Here is a 7,398-nt window from a genome sequence, read left to right as displayed (position 1 = left end):
AAGATAGAACGGTAGTTTTGAGCAGCAGCAAAAACAAGATTATCGAATGCTATTTTGTCGAAAATTTACGTTTTGACAACTGTGTCCGTAATACTACGGGATTTATGATTGAAAAAGCAGCGCAGTATTTATTTAGATCAACCCCTGACCAATTTCGGACTTTTTTCAGAAACCCATCTTCAATCATTTGTTACATGTTTCGTTTGTTTTTTATTGGGGGCCTCGATATGTAACCATTATTGGTTTGCTGCACTTACTACAATTTGAAATATGGTGAGAATTTACTTGCTGTTTGCTTCTGGGTGACGAAATCGCCCTGTGTTTTGTTGTGAATTTTGAAATTAACATATTTGTTGACGTCCAAGGTGGAAGTGCTATTCAGTTCCTTGGAAATCACCTTACTCCATATTATTCTCTAATGGCAGCATAGACGATAAATATTTCGAAAACGTGACCCTACTTCACGTGAGTGGCATAAACAATTTTTTCAAAGATATTACTGTCATGAAGACGTTAGGTTACGGATGCTGTGAGTGTGTATGGACTTAGTAAAATATGTCTTAGCTAATGCAATGGAATTAATTTAAAAAACGAAAAAAGAAGCAGAATTATTCACAACAGTATCTAATATGGTGAATGGTCAGGATTACACTTATAGGCAATCCAAACAACGTGTACAATACATAAGCACGATAAGGTACGATTTCTTTTCTTTTTCATTATTATTACGGAATTTGGACAATTATAGACCACATAGAACCTTAGACAACGGTACAATCTTTTTCTTTTTAGCTTCCCAGAACTTCTTCATGCGTTGGCTGGTGGCCTGCCTCTGTTCATTTGACATCATACTCCAAGTTTGTGAATTTCGTTCTTGGACAAAAAATTTTGCTGTATTGGTCAGCAGCCTGAAACATTCCCTGCTATGTATGGTGTTTTGTGAGATTCTGAGTTTTCTCAAGTCCTTTCTTGTCTCTTCCAGCCACCCCGTGGTGTTTTTTATTTGTAAAAGAAGTAAAAATTTTTCTTAGTTAGCCTATTGTCATTCATTCTGTGCATATCACAGTAAAATTTTAATCTCGTCTTTCTTATTGTGTCTGTGATTCTTTGCATACAGATCTTCATTTGTCCTCACCGTCCAGTAGTCATCTTTTATCTTTTATGGTCCTAAAATTTTTCTGAGTATTTTCCTTTCTGTTTTTTTTTCCAGTTATTCTTGTTCACCTCTTTTATTTTGCCACAGTGGTCGGCTACGAAATGCATCTGTTCCCAAATTTGGCGACCTATTAAGACCTATCTGGTGATTCGATCACAGATGTAACATCCCACGAAGGGCGTAACACCCCTTCATAATTTACTTTCAACCAGAACATGATGGCAAACACTGAACAGAAGATACGATTTCTATTACAGTAATAAAGCTAAGTTTGAACACTTAATCTCTGGTGGCCTTTTAAATAATATATAGTACCGTTTTAATACATCAGACTATGGATATAATTTAGATTTGAATTTAACAGTGAAGGTATAACTTTTAAAGTCCTATGGCTGTCGTGAATTATGGGAATATTAGATTGGTTTAAACGACGATAAGACTTTCTGAAATTATTTAGGAAGGAGATGTTGGATGACTCTGTCTGTTCTTTCAGGATGAAATCAGGAAAATTTTTCTGATGCATATGAATCTCAATCTCCTGTAGAAGATTCATTGTCAAATGTAAGATATGGAGGTTGTTTTCTATATTGTCGACTGTGTGATTGTTTTCTGCAAGATGGATCCAAAGGCTGATTTGGTTAAGTTGTTCAGTTGTAGGATATCCAGGTGTTACTTAAACCTTGTTTCAAATGTTGTATCTGTTTGGCCTGCGTAGAATTTGTGACAACCAGAAAACTAAACGAAACGTATAACAACCATCTGAAGATGGATTTGTAAAATATCTAAAACCGGTAGTGGTCTGATCCACATGAACCTTGTTCAAGCATACTTGTGGCTTGTTGCTGTTCCAGTTATAAACCTTAAAAGAATATCGAAAACTTGACATTAAAATTACTTCACATGTATCACGAAAAATAAGAAAAGGTTTTTGTGATAAACGTGCAATCCAATCACTGTGGATTGGTTTATGTCCACCACTGCTCCTCATCGGAGAGGTCATAACATCAACTACACATGACAGCGTAGCTTTGGATGCGCTACGTACACGTATCTTGCTACCTATCATCTGCTCGCTACTTCCCCTAACCATAGTGAACGAGTGCTGGTAACTTGGAAGAAGGTAAGTCATACCGTATGAAGCAATGACCAGAATAGGGAAAGAGAGCATCCATCATCAAACATGGGCCTCGATCTGAGGCAGAAATTTATGAGAATATACACACCAGAGATAAAAGTTTTCAGCAGGATCTGAGAATTTCATGGAATAGTGAGATAAGAAATGAGGGAGTTTTCTGTAGGATCACTGAGAAAACCAAAACGTGAAAATCACTACGTCAGAGAGTGACTTCCGTGGTCCTCGATGCAGCTGTAGAGGCGAAGAGTTGTAAGGGGATGAATAAATAGTAATATATGGGACATATTATTGAGAGCTTTGGGTGTAGGCGCAACTGTGATTTCAAGAGGAGAGGAAATCGTGGCGGAGCGCCTCACACAAGAATGATGACAAGGAAGCGAAATTTCTCTTGCAGCTAAGACCAGATGTCTGTCCGGCTATAGAATCGTTAATGCCGATTGACCCTTTAGCGATTTACAACAAACGTTTTCTGTGCCCCTAAACCGGCAACGAGTCATTGAAATGATAGTGTGAGACAGTTAAAGTGGCTGAGATTGTGGCTGGTATATGACATATTTCTGCCGTTATGTTACAGTCTTTTGCAAACACTCCTGAGAGATTGTGTGTCTAATGCAGCACTCGCAACTGATCTTTGAATCTTGTCGTACGAATAAGGGAGTACTGATAACACAGCTCCGAGTTCAGACGACAACTTGACTCCCGCTTACGGTGATTTCCCAACGTTTCCCTTTGTACAATTCTCTTCTCAAACAACACTTGGCGTGTGTATAATAGTGAGCAGAGACATACATAAATTTGTTAAGCGACCATCATTAATAAGACCGGACCTGTTCTTAGAAATACTATGAGAGATGACTCCACGGACGATATTTTTCAGACGCAATCGGTATTGGTCAGTGCTATGGTGTTTCGGGAACTACTGAGTCATCTAAAGCTTTCTTGGAAACGACCAGAGTTATGGATACTACCAGCAGAACACCGATATCTAGTTTTTACAGCACTTTTCTGGCTCAGGCCAAGTAATAAGAGATAACTATTAACTTCTAACGTTACACGTATCGCAAAACATATCTAATGATTTTTGTGATGAATATGCAAACCAGTATCTGTGGATTGGTTTATGTCCATCACTTTTCCTCATCGGAGACGTCATAACATCAACTGCACATGACAGCGTTGCTTTGGGTGCGCTACGTACACGTATGTTGTCACCTATCGACTGATCGCTACTTGCCCAAACAGTACTGGAGCAGTCTAACGACGTTGAAAGGCAAGAAGCTTTCCTATCTTATCTCAAAGACGTTTTCGCAACTGTAATACGTACCTCCGATTACCCTCTGCATTACCACTGACAGACGCTACTTCGGAACAGAAGTGAGTCTGAAAAAAGTTATCCAGCACTATCACACCATGTCGAACGAAATGACCGATTTCGATCGGTATCGACGATCTTCAAGTCCTAAAATACATTGAGGCGTCCGACGAACATAACGGCAGAAGACGACCGCCGACACGAGTGCCTTTGTTGAGACCACAACAGTGCCTGCAGCACCTCTCTCGGGCTCGTGACCATATCGATGGACTCTAGGCGGTGGAAAGCTGCGGCCTGATCAGATGAGTCCAGATTTCATTTAGTATGGGCTGACAGTAGGATTCGAGCGAGTGTGTCGCAGAACCCACGACTCTATGGACCCAAGTTGTCAGCTAGGCGCTGTGCAAGCTTGTGGTGGCGCCATAAAAGTGTGGGCTTTGTTTACATGGAAGGGACTGGGTCCTCTGGTCCAACTAAACCGATCATTGATTGGAAATGATTATGTTAGGCGACTTGGAGACCATCTGCAGCCCTTAATGGATTTCAGTTTGTATAGGCGACAGTGTTCCAAGTCACTGGGCCACAATTATTCGCGATTGGTTTGAAGAACATTGTGGAAGATTCGAGCGAATCCGCCCGTATCGCCCAAAATGAATCCTATCTAACGTTTATGGGACATAACGGTGGAGTCAGTTAGTGCTCAAAATCCAGCACCGGATACTTCTGCAAATGTGAACGGCTGCAGAGGCAGCGTGGTTGAATATTTCCGCAGGGGACTTCCAACTACTTGTTGAGTGTATACCACCCCGAGCTGCTGCACTACGCCGGGAAGGAGGAGATCCGACGCGATATTAGGAGGTCTCCTCGGTGTACAGTCCGTCGTTCAATCCCATCAATGAGAAACCCCGTTGTCAACTGACAGACGATGCCTCGCAAAACGGGCCGTTCGTTTCAAATAAATGTGGCTCTGCCGGGCACTCAAATTATCTTCTAAACAGCCATTTGGTACTGTCTCTAGCTCGACAAAAAAGGTGTTCTTTCCAGAAGTGATTCTGATAATCATATGTAAGACACTTGCATCGCAGAGGCCTGTATTTTGGGGTTCACTGCCTCAGAAAAAAAGTGATGTGCCCAGAAGGGGAGAGGGAAACGAAAAGAAACTTTATGGGTTGACAGGGTATGTGATGTTATGTCAGTGGTTACAAAATCGTATCAAATTTACAAAGAACTTTGCAGCATGAGCCAATTATCAGTATGGCGCTGCACCTCCTCTGGCCTGGACGCATGCGCTGAGTGGAAACGGGTTATCCTGAGGCAAGCTGGCCAGCACTGTTGTTACTGCTCCTTGAAGTAGTGGATACTGACTCTGTGATAGACTTCACAGCTGGTCCCATCGATCTATTGCGGATAGATCTTCAAATGGTTCAGATGGCTCTAAGCACTATGGGACTTAACATGTGAGGTCATCAGTCCCCTAGAACTTAGAATTCTTAAACCTAACTAACCTAAGGACACCACACACATCCATGCCCAAGGCAGGATTCGAACCTGCGACCATAACAGCAGCGCGGTTCCAGACTGAAGCGCCTAGAACCGCTCGGCTACAGCAGCCGGCCGGATCGATCTGCGGACCTTACTAGCCATGGGGTACCTAAACATCAAGTAGGCAGTTAACAGAGAAACGTGTCATGTGTAGGCGAGCATTGTGCTCTTGAAAAATTGTATCACAATTTTTTCGCGTGAGAGGTAACAGATGATGACGCATAATGTCCATGACAAACCGATGTGCGGTCAGCGTTCCTATCGTCACTACCAGCCGTGACACGAAGTCGCACCTGATGTCCTCCTCCTTCCCCTCACCACATAACGCCAGGAGCAACAATCGCTGTGCCTGTCCAAAACATTGTAATAATGGGACCTTCCTCATGTCACTGCCTCATTCTCCCGTCATATGCGGTAGTGAAGCACAGCGATTCATCACTGAACACAATGCAACAGCGTTCATCAGTAGTCCATGCTTCCCGTATCACGCCACCACTTGATACGCAGCCGTTTGTGTTGTGGTATTAATGGCACCCTACGCATGGGACGGTAATTTCCTAGTCCGACCAGCGATACGGGATGATGCAGAATGTTGCAGAGAGTCCACTTCTTGTTCTCGTACGACAGCCGCAGATTTGGAAGGGTTCTGATGTGCTTTCAGCAAAATACGGCGATCCTACCTTGTGGCGGTCAGATGTGGTCGATGAAAACCAATACGATGGGTATGCCTGCCCTTACGTTTCCAAGGACTCCAACAACGGGCCAATGTCACATCAGAATGCCCCAAAAATCTGGCTACTGCATGACTGAACCATCCGACCAAGTAAAAACCCAGAATGAGGGCTCTTTCAAACTGTCAACTACTGATGATGCTATGTCACATGAGTACGAGGCATCCTCATGTCGTTTCACAGTGATCACTCATCAACTGCCGCTGTTCACTCCCCTTATTTACCCTGCCAGGCCTGGTAGCAACAGTATAAACGAACAACATTGATACACTCTGATGACTGTTCTTCCTTGAGAAGGGGTTGGGTTAAAACCTGTCACAGAGAGTTGCAACTCTACTCATCTACATATCCGCCGATAGTGTGTGTGTGTGTGTGTGTGTGTGTGTGTGTGTGTGTGCGTGTGCGCATGTTGAAAGTTACACTGTCATTCGACCATGTCTTTTGAGTGCTTGATTTTGTTTTGTCAGGCAGCGCTTTTGCTATAGATAACTGCTCTAAGATCTCTGATTCTAGTGGTGACTGTGGATTTGAAATTATTTGTTAGGCTAAAACCATGTGGCAACGGCCTTGCCGCAGTGGATACACCGGTTCCTGTGAGATCACCGAAGTTAAGCGCTGTCGGGCGTGGTCGGCACTTGGATGGGTGACCATCCAGACCTCCATGCGCTGTTGCCAATTTTCGGGGTCCACTCAGCCTCGTGATGCCAACTGAGGAGCTACTCGACCGAATAGTAGCGGCTTCGGTCAAGAATACCATCATAACGACCAGGAGAGCGGTGTGCTGACCCCACGCCCCTCCTATCCGCATCCTCCACTGAGGATGACACGGCGGTCGGAGGGACCCGGTAGGCCACTCGTGGCCTGGAGAGGGAGGGCTAAAACCATGTCGGCATTCTGAAGATAGAACGTTTTAGAGTGATTTGTACTGCATGTGGTCTTGTCAATACAACAGTGTTTGTTTACCTCGATATTTTGTGGAAATGAGACAAAATTCTTTAGTTCCCATTTGACGTTTTTTTTGTTAACCTGTGACTGTCACAGGTCTTTCCTAAATCTGACAGAACAGTGGCCTACCATAAATTAATGTTTCTGAACTCGCTGCCTATGTAGCCCGCCATTTGCAGTAGGCGGCTCAAAATTTTTTCCAGCGACTTGGTATAGGGGACGAGCTTACACGCTTCTACTTGTGGCAACTTGGAAACCTCTCATCGACATGCTCGGTCCGGTGCCGGGTATGCTAAATACTTCGTGGGACAGCAACTCGGCACATGAATATACGACAAGGCGTGTAAGGCCAACAAAAACAGGGACTCTCAGCTACCGAACAATCCGAAAGATGTCTCTACGGTCACGCTACCATGATCCTTAGTGAGTCCAGGGTGCCCATTTCTGCTGTTTAGCTCTGGAGAAGCCGATTCAAGGCAACTGCACACTGAAAATTGATCCCGAACATGTCAAACTTTTTTTCGATTTGTTATAATTAAATGTTGGTTACCAGCACATCGGTGTTTAAAAGATCAGG

At 43.5% G+C, this 7,398-nt stretch overlaps 1 pseudogene; it reads left to right on the top strand.

The window, feature by feature from the left end:
- Nucleotides 1-6,433: 6,433 nt before the first annotated feature.
- On the top strand, nt 6,434-6,551 carry LOC124791181 (annotated as a pseudogene).
- The last annotated feature ends 847 nt before the right edge of the window (nt 6,552-7,398 follow it).

This window comes from Schistocerca piceifrons, chromosome 3 (assembly GCF_021461385.2).
Source record: "Schistocerca piceifrons isolate TAMUIC-IGC-003096 chromosome 3, iqSchPice1.1, whole genome shotgun sequence".
In the NCBI taxonomy this organism is placed as follows: domain Eukaryota; kingdom Metazoa; phylum Arthropoda; class Insecta; order Orthoptera; family Acrididae; genus Schistocerca; species Schistocerca piceifrons.
This window is presented reverse-complemented; position numbering and strand designations above follow the sequence as displayed.